Here is a 16693-nt window from a genome sequence, read left to right as displayed (position 1 = left end):
GTGTATTTTTAACCTTTTAAACAAAGTATTTATACGAACCTACATTTCAAAACTCATTCAAAACTATTTCCAAAAGGTTCCAATACTCCCAATTTATTTTTGTGTATTTTTAACCTTTTAAACAAAGTATTTATACGAATCTAGATTTCAACTGCTCGCAATATTTCCATATTTTCTTATAACTTCATATATCATACAGATCTTTTTGCAACACTAAGTTTTAAAGGTGGTTGGTCACATTGTTTTTAGGTTTTTATTTTCATATCTTCTTATACTACAGATTTTTAAGGAAACTACATTTTCACAGGCTCGGTTATTACCAAATTTTTTTAAATAAGATTTTTTAAGGACTTTTTATTACAAAGATTTTGAAAAACAAAAAACTTTTAAAGGGACTAGTGTTACCATAAAATAATTGCGATATGACATAATTTTAGACCGGTGAAGGTAAAAATATTGCATACACCTATTTGACCCTTTCCCCTCTCCCAAGTTTTCCTATATCTTAAGAGCTTTCTGCAATCTATAGCAAAAAATAAACCCATTCCATTTCTTATCTCAAATAGCACCGTAAAAATCCCCATTCGACTATCATTGCCCTCGTAAAAATTGCAAAGACAAAGGGAACCAAACGGAATCAAGTCAAAAGGGAAAAATAAATATTTACCAGAAAGCAACAAAAATTAACATTTCTTTGTCAATTTGGGCCATTTCCCGCTTCGGCAATACCTCCTGGCCTCCTTTCATAACTGGGCCAGCAATTTTTACTGACTCATTAAAATGTGGCAGTCAATTTGACAAAAAGAACCCCGGGTAATAACATTATACCCTCAGGAACGGGTAGCACAGGGATATCCATTTGAAAAGAGAATAAAAAGTATTATGGGCGCTAAACTCATTTATAATTATAATGGACCTTTTACGAACGGTTTCTTTTGGCAGCAGCTTTTTTTGTCGCCACACAGAGCCAACATCATAAAAGACAAATGAGCCGCAACCAAAAAGCAGCCAAAAATAAAAAAAAGCGAATGGAACAAAAGGGCATCATCAGGGGAGAGGATCCACTGTCATTGTCTTGTGTGGTCAAAATCAGCTTGTGTTGTATTCCCTTTCAAGTCATCTAATATTTTATGTATTTTCTGCAATGCAATGATGGGGCAATCGGGGGTTGTGTAGGGACGGCAAGGAAATGGCTACTTTTCTAAGCTTTTAATAATATCCTTTTTATGTCCACTAAATGAAGGATATAAAGTCAACACTTTGTACAATAAGGCGGCCAGCCAAGAGGGGAGACCAAAAGCTTTGCACATCTTCAACGCCTTATCGTGCACTGAAAAAAAGGGTTTGCGTTATATTATCTATACCTATAAAGCTAGTAAAGTATAGATGGAAAGCCAAAATAATATATTTAAACGATTGTTAGGACTTTCCGTAAGGTAGGTAATGCATTTTATACAAACTTATCAATTGTCATTAAAATATGTGACTTAAATTAAAGGCATTTTATCCTTATTATTTCAGAAAAACAACTACATTCTAATTATTCAATGCGTTTTTTTTTACTGTTTAGTACGGGAGTTGAAACCTTATTTTTTGCAGGACTTCTTATATGTTTTTTATAATTTAAAGTGCATTTTTCCAAGTGTAGCACCTCCTTCTGACAGTTTTTTGTCCTAGCCGGCGGCATAAAAACTTCGGACATCGTCTCGGTCCAGCCAGGATTGCTTCTTAGTCGCCGTTCCATTCTTTTGGCCAAGTTTTGTTCGCTTAGTTTGCATAAGTTTGCCTGGCAGGCGCTTCCGGTTAATGTGGTCGACACCAACAACAGCAAGAAAAACGGCAACATCCACAACAACATCACCGCGACGAACAACAAACAACAAATAAGGAAATGGATCTGGCCAAAGCCAAAGTAGACATTTATATGGGCAAATCTTTGTGTGATTTCCGCTTCATTGGCGAAAGCTTTCTGGCGCCAAAGGGCCGTGTCACCCTCCTCAACTGGACCTCCATTCGCATCCCTATATCCTTATATCCTATCCTATCCCATACCCACTTAATGTGTCCATCAATCTTTCGCTTCGTCTTTACCAACTTTAACTTGTTATTTGGCTACTTTAAGTCGGCCCAAAGCCAAATAAAATCAATCAATTGAAAGTAACAACAGAAATGGATTCAATAAAGTGAAGAGCTTCCATTTCCCTTATCCCTTTTTTTTGGGGGGAAAGGGGCAGTAGATCGATTTGGTCATGAGTCAGCAGTTTTGGTAATCGAAAGTTAAGTTAACGATAAGGCGCGAACCTTAGGAAATGGTCATAAAAACTTTATAAGACTTATAATACTTTATATTTAATCCATTGAATTGGTTCGCTGAAATGGTATAAGGAATATATAGATAGATGTTACTTACCTAATTAAAATATCCATGAGAATGGTTTGTAATACTAATGTTACTAAATATGATATTAATTTAAGGTATGCATGATTTAAAGGTGGGTACTTAAACGACTACAAAACTAATTAAAAATAAATTCTTTTAAACGAGACAAACTTCAGAATTCCTTAATACCTCTTTTAATGTATGACTTTCATGTTTCTTCCCCTTAGGTAAACTTCTTTGATTTCCTGTTCAATCATCTCCCATCACTTTCAATTCATCCCGAAACCTCCTGCCAGTTTTTTTTGCCCTCAGTTTGGCGAATATCCAGCCACTAGAGGAAAAAATTTCAATAAGCAATTAGATGGCAATTACTTGCAACAACTTTGGCTTGACTTTTGGTGAAGGGCGAAAGCAATTACTTGAAATTTATATGTGACTGCGGTGGCGGATCCTGAAGAGAACTCGAACTCCCTCAGTCAGAGGAACTCAGCCAGGGAACTCGGCAACATAATTGAAACGCTCAAGAGAACCCGGCGATTGGCATCGAGTGGGGTTGGATAAACCACCGACTTTCGGATGGATGGACAACTTGGTTGCCGGCCACAAGAACCGCAGGAACAACAACAATGTATTACACATAAAGTTTTTGCAACAGCATCGTCAAGAGCACAGGAAAAAATATATCAACATAGTGATGAATTCAATACATATCATAGTTAATATAAATATCTCAGTAAAAATAATATATTTTTAACTTTTCAAACATATTTCGAAAATATTTTATGGGTCAACACATTTTCAATATTACGAAACTTCATTTTAATAATTTTAAAATTCCAATAAAAACAAACTATTTCTATAGGGATATTTAAAATTGGTTTTAACTGATATTTAATCCTTAGAGACTTGTTTTGGTTCTTCTAACTTGTTTCAAGTTTGGAAGTAATCCATATAATATTTGGAATGCAACAAAACTTTATATTTATAGCGTTTCAATAAGAGACAAATAATTTTCCCAGTGCACTATGAATGAGTTGGATAAGGGGCGGAAAAACTAATTGAGTTACATATTTGGTGCTGACATGCGGAGCAAAGTTTCCTTCTGTTCGGCTTGGTGGCCCAACCAAAACTTTACATTGTTTAATTTCGACAAATGTAGGAACACTCGAATGCGATTGCAACCCCAGACACTAATCTTTTGTTTGTCGCCGCTTTCCCCTGCTTTCCCCAGCTTTCCCCCAGCTTTCCTTTTTCTTTTGTCGCAATAGCAATCGCAATCCCCAAACCCAATCCCAAGTAGTTTGCCTGTGTCTTAACATCTCTTAATCTCTGCTGCTTGTTTCAGAAAAACTTTCATTTGCACTACATACTCAGCTATACCCATATCCCATAACTGAGAAACTAAAGAAAAGCGAGGGTAAGTTCTCTACTTTCCGAGTTTTCCTTCCGGCGGCGCCATCTTTAACTTTCATTAGTAAAGAGTATGTGTAAATCTGTTTTTCGAGTCTTGGGCTCTGGGTTGCTTTATTTCTTTTTGCCAACTGAAAGTTATAAGTTTTTGTAATTGAGCTGAGGGGCGGGCTAAGGGAGAACTGGGCGTATTCGTAATATATGATGACATTACATTATCATTTGTCAGCCAAGGAAAAAACTTGCGAGCCAGCAGAGATGGTCTGTCAGACGAATGTCTGCAAGTTAATATCCTTTAAATGGCTGAACTTTAATTATAACAAGCTGCCTAAGTGGGAATCACACGACCAAAGTTTTTATTTCTGTTACAATGTTAATTCCATAAATAGGCCAATTAAATAAGAGTTATATATGTATGCAAGGACGATAGAAATTATTATCTTCAACAAAACCTTTGGGCTTAATTTAAAAGAACTAACACAAGTTTTACAGAATTTGGTTCTTATGATCTAAGCTTTAATTATTTATATTAATGTATATATTATCACAAAGTATTTAAACCTAATATTTTTAAAGTGTATTGTAATGCTGTGAAATAAATTTAACATTTGGTAAATACTTTATTTCGTATAACAGTTAGTCAAACTAAAGCGAAGGAAATATAATATTTCAAATCAAAAGTCAAAGGATTGAAGCAACATTACTGAATCTTATCTTTTGAGCTTATTAGTTTTGAATACTTTTAAAGACTTAGTAACGTAACTTGTTGTTGTGAACTATATTAAAAGTATAAAAATAAAGAAATCACTTCACGATCTCCAATCTCCCAATTCTAATTAAGTAATCCAAAACCAATCCCAGGCCAGGGAGAACTCAAAAGTCTGACCGCTGAATTAGTGCTCTACCAGATTGTACCAGACTTTGTTCTGCAGATCTTTATTACCATTTTCTCGGGAATCTTACCAGTCGTCCCAGCAACTCATTAGTATGCAACAATGTGTCCGCTTACATTAATTGGGCGTTGCAGCTGATTTGAATACGGGTAATCCAGGCAGTGAGATCGGAGTAAATACAAAAAAAGGGGAAAACCCCAGCAGGAGTGGAAAATATTTAGCCTGGCCAACCAAACTAACCGCAAGCAGCTGTCCGCCTGATGAACAGCGCTTTTAATTGCTGACTTCGTTTTATTTTCCCCCTGTTGACTTATGGAAATTGGCAGAGCCGACTACTTATATTGGTTAATGCCAAACACGCTGGCTGCATAATAACGAGCGGCTCATCAAGGATGCGGGGTGGAAAATGGGAAAGGCGGGAAAAGCGGGGAAAGCTGGGAAATGGGTGGGCTGGAGCGAAGCATGTGTCTATTTATTTTAATTAAGCACAGGTAAACCGTGTTCAACGTGGGCTTCTGTTTTGCTTTTGCGACACTTTGTTGCCATTTTTTGGCTGAATATTTCTCCTTATTACAGTGTGTAGGAAAACACCCAAGTGCGTAACACTAACGAATCACTAATTAATAAATTAGGACTACTATGGGATTTTGCCGCTGCCAGCACAGTTATGCTGATTAATTAGGTAAAGCTCTTGGAAAGCTCGGAACTTTTACTTTTCCTGGATAAAAACCTCATGCAACTTGTAAGTTGGCTCTTAAAGTATGTTTGTTATTCTGGAATTTCTTATAAATACTTGTGTGAAAAATAAAATTAACTTTGCCAGCAATTACTCTGAGCCTTTAATGGGTTTTTCTAAGGATACGATTGCTTACTTTGTAAAGCAAACCAAACAAATTAATAAGCTGCAGTTGCAATGGTAAATTAAAAGGTCTAATCAATAACGTATAAAACTTAAAAGAAATAGTTGTACTAGCCGTAAATACAATCATAATTCGATGTTTCAATTTTAATTAACATATTCAAATACATTTTATTTGAAACATACTTATTTTAACATATATATTTCCCATCTTTGAAGAGCCAATCGTTGTAACATTGGTACCATAGTTTACGTTGCTTTAAACAAAGCACCTAGTAAATCAGCAATACAAATATTTACATCGTAGAGATTTTAATTTAATAACTTTAATGTTATCTAAGTGTATTTATGAAACTGAGCTATATTTTCTTGCACCATTTCCCCTTTAAATTAACTTTAAACATGTCCTAGTGAGTGCCTGAAAACCATGCCCGAATTTAAATAATGCTTTTTGGGCCCCATTTGAATTTGCATTTTCATCTTTTTAAATACAATAATACAGCAATAAAACCATCAACTCCTGACACTTGGCAGCCATTTTCATTTCTGCAGGCAAATGATGTCATTAAAGGCACATGCTTATGGCATTTTGAAAGGCATTACGCATACGCCATGTAGAACGCAACAGCTGCGTTATGACAACGCAAATGCGTGTCTTCATCTCTGTCTCAATGTGTGTGTGAACTGAAGTGTGTGTGCGTATCCGTTGAGATTTTCCGCCAAACATTTTACGTGCAAATATTTTAAGCCTTTGCCGGGAAACATGGGAAAACAGGGAGAGAAACAGACAAATCTCCATCCTCCGGCATTATTAGGCGCATATTTGTTGAGCAAGTGTAAGCATACCATATAAACATATATCTCTGGCACACAGTCCCATACATATTTGTATATATGTTTCGTCATATGTGGGGCCGTCAGCTGGGGCAGCAAAAAAGCCCATCCCCATTTCGTATTTTCCGAGCCGAGCCGAAAAAACGTGACTGCGTCATCTTCGGTGACTTATTAAATATTTTCTTTGCCCGTTTCCCCCAACTCTAATCCATATTTTTTGTTTGTTTCGCCTTTTGGTGACTTTAACTCACATTTAATTGCCGCAACTTCTCAGTTAGACTTTTCCTAATTAATTAAAAAACTTTGCAAAAGCAAAAACGGCAACTCACCTAGAACGGAAAACCCATTTTCGGGAATTCTGACTCTGTTTTTCGGTGGCAGAAACTGTCCCAAAGTAAAAGTCATGCCACGTTGGAGTTGCCCCAAGTCAAATAAAAGATTTGCGGTTGCCAATGAATAAGTGAGCGGCTTTCCCTGGCCAAAAGCGGCAGCAAAAGGTGACTGTGATTGGAGGGTCGTGGTGGGGGCAGTAATGGGTTAAGGGGCGACTGAATTTCATGTCTCATTTGCGGGACAGTCGAAAGTGCGGCTAACCAAACCGCAGAGCTGAAAATGAAAGACTTGCCACCCAAAAGTCCTGAACGGCGAAATTAGAGAGGTATTCATGGGATTTTCGATCACTTTTAGCCAAGAGTTTGACTTTAAGCATCAGAAAAATCTATATTTTGTAGGATCTCTTTTTTACAAAATGATAATCTTAAAGCTGTATTTTTCTTTCAAGTCTAAGTAATCTTCAATACCCCTGAAACACATTTTTACTTAAATCTTTTCCTGGCACACCTGTATTTTCCCTTTACTGAACCCAACATTTTATCCTCACGACAGAACTAAACAGTTTACAAAATATGTATCTTTTGTAGCAGGGACAAAAGGGGGAATTAGTTAGTATGCAAAAATAATCACGACATACGAACAGCTTTGGATACATATCCCTTTCTTTCCCTCGGCCAAAGTTTATCTCGTCTATACACATGCAGTTTTAAAACTTTGGATTGTCTGGAGTTGTAAATGTTTCATTTGTTGGCTGCCTTCCCTGTTAGTATTTAAGTCTTTTATATTATTTGCTTCTTCTTTTTGCCTGGCAAATATTACTTAACAGACATATCAAAGCTGATGGGATTTCGTCCTTTTTTCCATCTAGTTCTTTGTTTTTAATGTGACGTTGCTAAGCGGCAGCAGCAGCGTATCAAATTTATAGGGCTTGCTGTGCTGTTTGTTTTGTCTTGGCACCGACCGTGATTGTTGGAAAAGCTGCGAGTACGCAGTAAAAAATTAATGAAAGAAAAATCACTGAGAACGTACCCTTATAAGATAACAAAATAAGGGTTTCCTCTCTAACTTTCAATAATAGTTCCTATTAAAACATTTTATAATAATTTAAATTTTTAAAATTGAAAAATTAAAACACTTCTTGTATTCAAAACATGAAATACTAAACTAGTGAACAAAATAAATAAAAATTTTGGACATTTGTATACATATAAATTAAAACCTTAATAACTTTTTTTAAATGCTAGAGTATATTAAAAACACTTTAAAATATATATAATATGACGCTTATAAAAAAGGCAAAAAGTTTTGAGCAATGTATTTCGCTTTTTAGAGCTTTCAACTTTTTATTCAACATTTTGAAACATATAAAATATCAAAAAGTTTTAAGCAATAATGTCTTTTAAGAATAATATTATAGTAAATATTATTACCTTAGAAAATAAAATATATACTTTAATGCTAAACTTTTTATTATAAACCCGCCTTAAGCAATTATTTATAGCATATAAATTCTATATATATCAAGAAGCGGAAATAAAATTCAAGAGCTATAAATACAATCTTGTCACCTAACTTTTTCCAGTGTATTGGAGCGAGTATAAGTGGATGGATGGAGTGTGTGTGTTTATCTTGTCGCCATCTGCTTTGCTACTGCTTTGTCCTGTTTAATTTTCTGCTTGCTTTTGCTTCCTGCAGCTGTTTGTCCTTTTCCCTGCCCTCCTCCCACCCACTTTTCCACCCACTTTTCCGCCCACTTCCTCTCTTTGTCCGTCCTTGCATTGTTTTCACTAATGTTATTATTCAACATTCTGTGTTTACGTCATCCCATACGACGGTAGTTTCTAATTTGTATGCATAATTTACAGCCACACTGAGTTCGAGTGGAAGGATGTGTGCGCATATGTGCTGGTGTGGGTGGAAAATGGGCAGGGAAACAATTTCCAATTGTCAACACGCTGGTGTGTGAGCCGGAAAATGTATCTGTGAGTCTATCTGAGAATTGATGAGTTGATGCCTAAGTAAGTCGCTGACAAGTGGGAATTTGTAATCAAAAGAGCGAGGGATATCGATTAATCGGAGCTTAAACACTTAATGCCACTTGCTTTGAGTTTGGAGTGCAAGATTTAATAGCTCAATAAATTAGTTTACAGTTTTGTTCGATTTATTTGTTATATAATTTTGATTGATCCGAAAGATCAATGTATAAAACTGTTCACTCAAATCTGAGAACTAACGCACAGTCAAGAGCGGTAGACCTACATCAATCAAGTTGTTTAATCATAAAATTGATTTCATAAAAGAAGACTTTGAAATTGTTAATAAGAAAAATAAATAATAAAAAAATACTCATTACATATTCACGGATATCACAGATATCACTAGGAATTTAAAATGCATTTAAATTGTCAATATAGGTGTCTAAAAGTATGCAACACTTTTTATTAGACGATTATCCTCCAATCACTGCTTACTTTTAGACACATAGATTGACATTTAAAAGTGATTACAGGCATAAAGGTATGCATTCCTTAAAAAAAATGTTTTTTAAACCTTTGCCAAATTGAAATAGTTTTGCACGATTGCCTGTCAGAGTAAAAAGCAGCCAACAAAAGGAGGAAGTAACCAAAAAGTAAGGAAAATTGCATACCAGATATCCTTAACATTCCCCAATGCTTTCCTTAGCCAAAGTAAACAATATTTGGCCAAACTTTTAATTAAAGAACATAGAAAAGTGAGCCAAAAAGGAGGAGGAATTGCACCACGTATTGTTATCGTTTGGAATTGCGCAACTGCAACTGCAATCAATCTAAATGTCGAGCTGTCAATAAAATTGTCAGCCGAGCTGCTGCAGAAGGTCCAGCTTCCTGTCAGCCATCTGCAGGATCCAAGGAAAACACGTTTGCATACCTCTATTCAGCTGACTGCACTGGCAACCTTTTCCTCCTAACAAAATGGGTTAAGAGGGGCTGCGGGGGTTAAGGCCAGCTTGGTTAGCCAACATCCAAACGAGAGTTAGTCGTGTGAAACAAAAGCGGGCACATGCGACCTGCAGCTTGATTTGGTAACACATATTTGACACATGTCAGGAAAACAATCCTTTGGCAAGCAGGTCAAACGGAGGCTGTCAAAAGTTTAATATTATAACCTAAATGAGTTTAAAAGAAAATATTTCATTTAAGGCAAAGATATTGCTGATGGAAAAGACCACTACGGAGCTTAAAAAAAAGTAGTATCTATAACTTATCGAATAAATTTGACTTATATTTGGTATTATAACCTTAAAGGGTCTAAAAGAATATGTTTTAGTTGAGACAGAGCTTATTAAAAAGGCAAAGGTATCTATTACTTTGTCTTCGAAATCCTCACTTGGCCAACTATACATATAGGTCTTATAAAATCTGGGACATCTTAGACAAACAGTATAAAGATCCAAATTTATATTTATTAAAAATATATAGACGTTTAATTTGATATTAATATGTATATAATAACTTTTAGATACTCGTTTATATTTCACCAAAAGCAGTCTAAAAATATAACACTGAAGTTTAAACGATATATTCATCATTACAACATATTATCATTCTCATTATATTATCATCCTTATTTTCAGTGATTTTTTAATGGGGAATAGACCCGGTTAGTAAAAACTTGCAGTACTTATTACCCCCAGCAAATCCCTTATTTATTTGCTAATAAGTCGTCATCTAGCTTTCTTTGCGTCCAGACGTGCTTAAAATTCTCGATATGTTACTTCCCCGCTGTCCCGAGTGCAAAACCGATGTTACATTGGCCCAGCTTCGCGCTTCGGATGCTGTTCGCTGCTCTTCGTTGTGCCGTCGCGCCTATCATACTTCTTGCGTAGCCCTACCGGATGATGTGCTCAAACTCTTAATAAATCCAAATATACTATGGCAATGTGATAGCTGTGTGGTTGCGAATGATTCGCATTCTAAAATAGATGAATTCGATGAAAAATTGAAAGCCCTGGAGCGCTTATATCAGGGCCTTCAAAATAAATTCATGGAGGCGTTCCCCCCTAAAGATGATGCATTGCATCATAATGTAAATCCCAAGCCTCGTCTACCGAGGCCTACCAACGTAGCTGCAGCTCCCCTGTCATATGCGGCTGCTGCTGCTACGGCTTCCGCGGTCGTTGACCCTTCTAATCATGCTCTGGATATGGAGAGAGGAAATTTCGTACAAGTTCGAAATAAGAGGAGAAGGAACAACAACAAGCCCAATAAACATGTTGTTGGAGTGGCTCCTAATGCTGAAGACCTTCATGTTTTGCCGACCAAGAAATTTTTGCATGTCGGAAAGTTTGCAACTGATACAGAGCCGAATGCTGTTTTAAAATATGTGTCCACCAAGCTTAAGGTGGATGCTAGTTCTCTCATTTGTGCAAAGCTTGTAAAAAAAGATGTCGACGTTTCAACTTTAAAATTTGTAAATTTCAAGCTTGGTATCCCTGATCAGCTTTACGATATAGTCTTCAAAAACGATTTCTGGCCGAACTCAGTTAAGGTCAAAAGATTTATTCATAGAGAGCGGGCCACTGTGGTAGGGGATGGAATTTTATCTAATTTGCCGGAGCCTGGACCAACTTCATCATCAAGTCAGCCGTCAAAAAACCCCTAGTGGTCGACGCCACTGGCGTCGATACTTTTGCGGGACATCGTCTGCAAGCCTTTCCTCATTTGTCGGAGTCGTTTTCGCAACAACATCGGCAGCTGCTTGCGTTTCTCACTGCGCTCTCTTCATCTTCTGACTCTCTCCTAACGCACCATCAACAACATCAGCCGGAGCTTTTGTTGTCCACTTTGTGCGACATTCGCCGTCCGCCTGGCTTGAATATCGGCACGCTCCTCGGAGTTGCGCTCACAGCATCTTGCGCCTCTCTCCCGTTGCACCGTCAACAACATCAGCTGGAGCTTTTGTTGTCCGCTGTGCGCGACATTCGCCGTCCGCCTGGCTCTAATATCGGCGCGCTCCTCGGAGTTGCGCTCTCATCATCTTGCGTCTCTCTCCGGAAGTACCTAGAAAATCGGGTGGATTCTTACTCTTCATCGCCTAATAGTTATGCGCTCTCCGTCTCTACCTTTCTGACGTTCGACTTTCTACAACAACTCTCTCAGAGTGCTCTCTCTGAAGGTGCTCTTTGGAGATGCTTTCGCCATCAACAACAACAATGGACTGCGGCTGCTGTAGTACGTTCTCGCTCATTATTACCAGGAGAGGATTCACCTGCGTGCAGTTATATCTTGAATGCTAATATTGACTGCCCACCTAATATTTGGAGTGCCGATCACCAGCCTATTCGTATCCGTACCACTACTTTACTGAAGGTTCTTACAAATAATTTTATTAATTATGATAAAATCCCAGCGAGGCCTCTTACGGATTCGGGCCATGATGCTGGACCAGTTATTGATAGCATGACCATGGATGACCGGATATGCGCTAACAATACGAATTTCAATATTTATTTTCAAAATATCGGTGGTATGCGTACGAAAGCTCAATCCCTTTACCAGGCAACGTCTCATGGTGATCATGACGTCATCATTTTTGTTGAAACCTGGCTCAACATGGATTTCTTCGATAATGAATTCTTCGATACAAATCTTTATCATGTGTTCCGTAAGGATCGAGATTCCGTTAAAACACGATGCTCCAGAGGTGGCGGAGTTTTAATTGCTGTGCGGCGTGAGCTGCGTTGCATTGCTATTTGTCTCCAGAACGAGGATTCTCTGCTCGACCAACTCTGTGTATCTCTCGCTGGTCCTACGGAAACAATTTTCCTGACAGTATCATACATACCCCCAAGCAGCAGTTTTGATTTATATAAAGCGCATGTTGACAACATTGCCCACCTATACCAGGAGCTGGAAGATGGCCAGTATATATGTGTTTTGGGCGACTTCAACCTATCTTCGCTCGTGTGGGCTCATGATCTTGAGTCTTCAGCAATGGTTCCCAGTAATCTGCATCTTCCCCAGGAAATCTTAGTCATCGATGAGCTTCTTAGTATGGGATTAGTCCAGATTAACCATGTTTTTAATAACTTAAATAAGCTTCTAGATCTAATTTTTGTACACCCTGATTTATGCCTTACTCTATGCTGCAGCGATAATCCTCTAGCCGCGTGTGATGCTCATCACAAGCCCCTATTAATCTTAATTACTTGTTATATTTTCTCACCAAATAATTCTCGCTTGCCTCTTACCTATATTAATTCTAGCAGTTTAGATTCTATCCGTAGTGATATTTCTAATATCAGATGGGCGGAAGTCCTCTCGCATGCGGATGTGAATACAACCTATGAAGTTTTTATATCTTTTCTCTCTACTATTATAGGCAGATATGCTAAAACTAGAGTTCAAAGTTCTTATAGACTACCATGGTACACACAAGGACTAAAAAAATACAAAAATCTCCGAAATAAATTCTATAAGCGCTACATAGAAAGCGGTGAAGCTGCCGACTTTGATCGGTACAAACAACATAAGCGTGAGTTTGAGTTCCTCAATAAATTCTTATACAGCCAATATATTGCTGATATAGAGTGTAAACTAATTACCAATCCTAAGTCATTCTGGCACTTTGTCAATTCTAAACGTACAACCTCCTACTTTCCTTCCCATATGTCATATGAAAGTCTTTCAGCTTCTTCTGATATTGGGGTCGCTAATCTATTTGCTAAGTACTTTGTATCTAACTTTGAACCGAGCTCGCTGTGGAATGACGATGATTCACTCGGTGCCATTGCCACGATGCTAAATATTGGGTGCTTAGATGTTACTGATTTGGACTGTCATATGGCGGCTGAGAGTTTTAACGACTCAGGAAAATTAGACTGCGATGGCCTTTCTCCATTTATTTTGAAAAACTGCATAGGTGTTCTTTGTGAGCCCCTAAAAATGATCTTCAACAAGTCTCTTTCCACTGGCGTATTTGCGCATAGATGGAAACTTGCCACAGTTTCTCCTATATTCAAGTCTGGTTACAAAAACATTGTTTCAAATTATAGGCCAATTGCAAAGCTAAGTAATGTTTCAAAAATGTTTGAACGAATTGTAGCTAAGCAGCTAACTTTTCTTGCTGGTCGGATCATCAGTCCTAACCAACATGGTTTTATGCCTGGAAGGTCAACTACCACTAACTTAGCTACGTTTAATCTTTTTTGCATCCACTCGTTTATCAGTCATCATCAAGTTGATGTAGTCTACACCGACTTCGCCAAAGCATTTGACAAAGTCTCCCATAATGCTTTATTGGCAAAATTGCAGAAATTGGGATTTCATTCATCAATATTAAATTGGTTTAAATCTTATTTAGATGGGCGGACTTATAGAGTAGAGTGCAATGGCGTTTTCTCAAACCCGTATGTGGCTACTTCTGGCCTTCCTCAGGGAAGTGCATTGGGTCCGTTTCTATTCATCATCTTCATTAATGATTTAAGCTATTGCATAACAAATTCTGAATTCCTGTTGTTTGCGGACGATCTTAAAATATTTAGGTCTGTGAATTCAATCTCCGATAGTGAACTTCTTCAAAATGACCTAGTAAAAGTGGGAAATTGGTGTTCTCGTAATAAGTTGCCTCTGAACGTGTCAAAATGTTTCTACGTTAGGTACAGCAAACGATTAATTAATGTCCTTAGCTCTTATTCCATTAGTTCCCATGTTCTTTCCTTAAGAAATGAATCACTGGACCTAGGAGTTATGTTTGATACCAAATTTACTTTCATGGATCACATAAACTACATAATTCCAAAGGCATACGCTATGTATGGTTTTGTAAAACGAAATTCCACGCAATTTAAAGATCCGTACACGAAACTAAGCCTATTTTCTTCGTTCATTAGGTCCAGATTGGAATATGCTTCGTTTGTCTGGAGTCCGACTGGAACTACACACATCAATCGTATTGAGCGTGTTCAAAAAAAATTCCTATCTTTTGCCCTTCTTTCTCTAAACTTTAATGACCCGGTTCCCTCTTACTCTGCGAAATGTCGTCTTGTGCACCTTTCTTCCCTACAAGATCGTAGAACAACTAGCGCACTAGTTTTTATTTGTGACCTGCTGTCCTCCAAAATAGACTGCCCTGCATTGCTGAGTAGCATAGGCTTTTCCGTACCTGGTAGGTCTTTAAGGTCTTTTGAACCTTTTTTTATTCCGGCATATAGAGCTAACTATGCTTTTAATGAGCCTCTGTGTAGAGCCTTGTTCTACTGGAACAAACTTCCATCTCACATGCGGCTGGACCCATGCTCCCCTAGGGAATTAATTAAGAAAACCCTTTACAATTACCTTTCGTCCCTTAGTATTTAGTTTAGTAATAGACAAGTAGCCAGTTAAGGTACCAACTGTTGGCGAAATAAATAAATAAATAAATAATAAAGAGCAAATCTACAGATCTGCAACTTTTCCCCCATTTCCTGACCTTTTAGAAGCGCTGTGACGTGCACATTTGGCTGCTCCTTCAATGCACTTCAATGCGCTTGACATTTTTATTAAAAGCTTTAAGTTGTTAGGGCACATACTCGCACATACATGCATAAATGTCAGGCAGCAGAAAGGATATTTGCTGCAAAGGCAACGGCTGCTGGCAACTTATTGGCTGCAGGACACACACAAACGCGCTTCCCTGCCATTTCTTCCTGTCTTATGCAACAATGTAATAATGCAGGCGACATCGTGCAACTTTAACTTTAACCCCTGCCCCAGCCCCTGTCAGTCCCGAGTCATTTTTCTATCCCGCTGGGATTTACTTATGACACTAAAACTGCGAATGCAAGCTGGCATCATTTATTTCGCCGGATTCGCAGGAGCTGCAGGAATTGCATTGCCAGTGCGTGACATTTTATGAAAAACTCATTTGATAAATGATTGCGAGCAATTGAAATCTGCAAGAAGGGCGCACGGCACATGCACTTAAAGCGATCCGCGAACTGGGCTAATGACAATGCACATCCGGTGGGTCGTCGCCCTTCGATAACTCGGCATTCGGCATTCGGCACTCGCCCCATTTTAATATGCCAAACACATGTCGTATGCGCAATATTCGCAATGCCAGTTTGTCTGCGGGAATTTTCGCTTTCGCACACATAATTTTCGTGCATAATTTGGAAGGATTTCAACTGGGTCGGATCCTGCGGCAAACAGATTTGCAATGCACAAAACGTTTATGTGATGGGTATGTGAATGCCAGGCACCCCGATTCACCCCTTCTCAATCCCACCCACGGGCACCCATGTCTCTTAATGCACCAAGAGAAATTAGGGGTTAAAAAAGGGGGTAAGTTACAGATTTTTTTTACAACACAATGTTGCAAAGAAAAAGATTATAACAAATTTATACATCAAAGTAAAGCTTATATTTTTTATACATATACACCTTTAACCAAATTGTTAATTGTTAATTGTTGTTATTTAAAAGGTCTAGAGATTTTTATTTATATTCTGGAAATGGTGTTATAAGATCTATAGGGTGTTGGTTATGGCTTAATAGAATATGACAATGTAGTAGATCATAGTAAATGAAAATTTTTTACCTGTGGTCCAAAAGAAATATGCTATTTCTTAAAGGGGTTTTTAAATTAGGAGTTGGTAAGGGAATTTTATATTTCTTAGAGCATCTTTTCAGACAGTTCTTAAAAGGTTTAAAATTAATTTAAAATATAACTATTTAAGTAAGAGCCTAATATTTTGGTTTTTGCGTTATTGAATAATTAACCGAGTTTAATAAGTCCTAAAATATGTAGTTTGACCATCTAATAACACAAAAATTTTAGGTCTAAGTAATGAGGAAAGAAGTAGAATTAACATCTTACTTAGACATAGATTTTAGGTTATATGAAGTTTTATAAAAAATTAAAAATAATGATTATTTTCGATATCTGATATCTATATGATTTTCTCCAAACTTAATCCAGTTTTTCTCCCAGTGCACACACACAACCGACGCTTGTTCATAATGG

This window comes from Drosophila suzukii, chromosome 2R (assembly GCF_043229965.1).
Source record: "Drosophila suzukii chromosome 2R, CBGP_Dsuzu_IsoJpt1.0, whole genome shotgun sequence".
Lineage (NCBI taxonomy): Eukaryota > Metazoa > Arthropoda > Insecta > Diptera > Drosophilidae > Drosophila > Drosophila suzukii.
The sequence above is the reverse complement of the archived record's forward strand: the minus strand, read 5'-3'. Positions refer to the sequence as shown.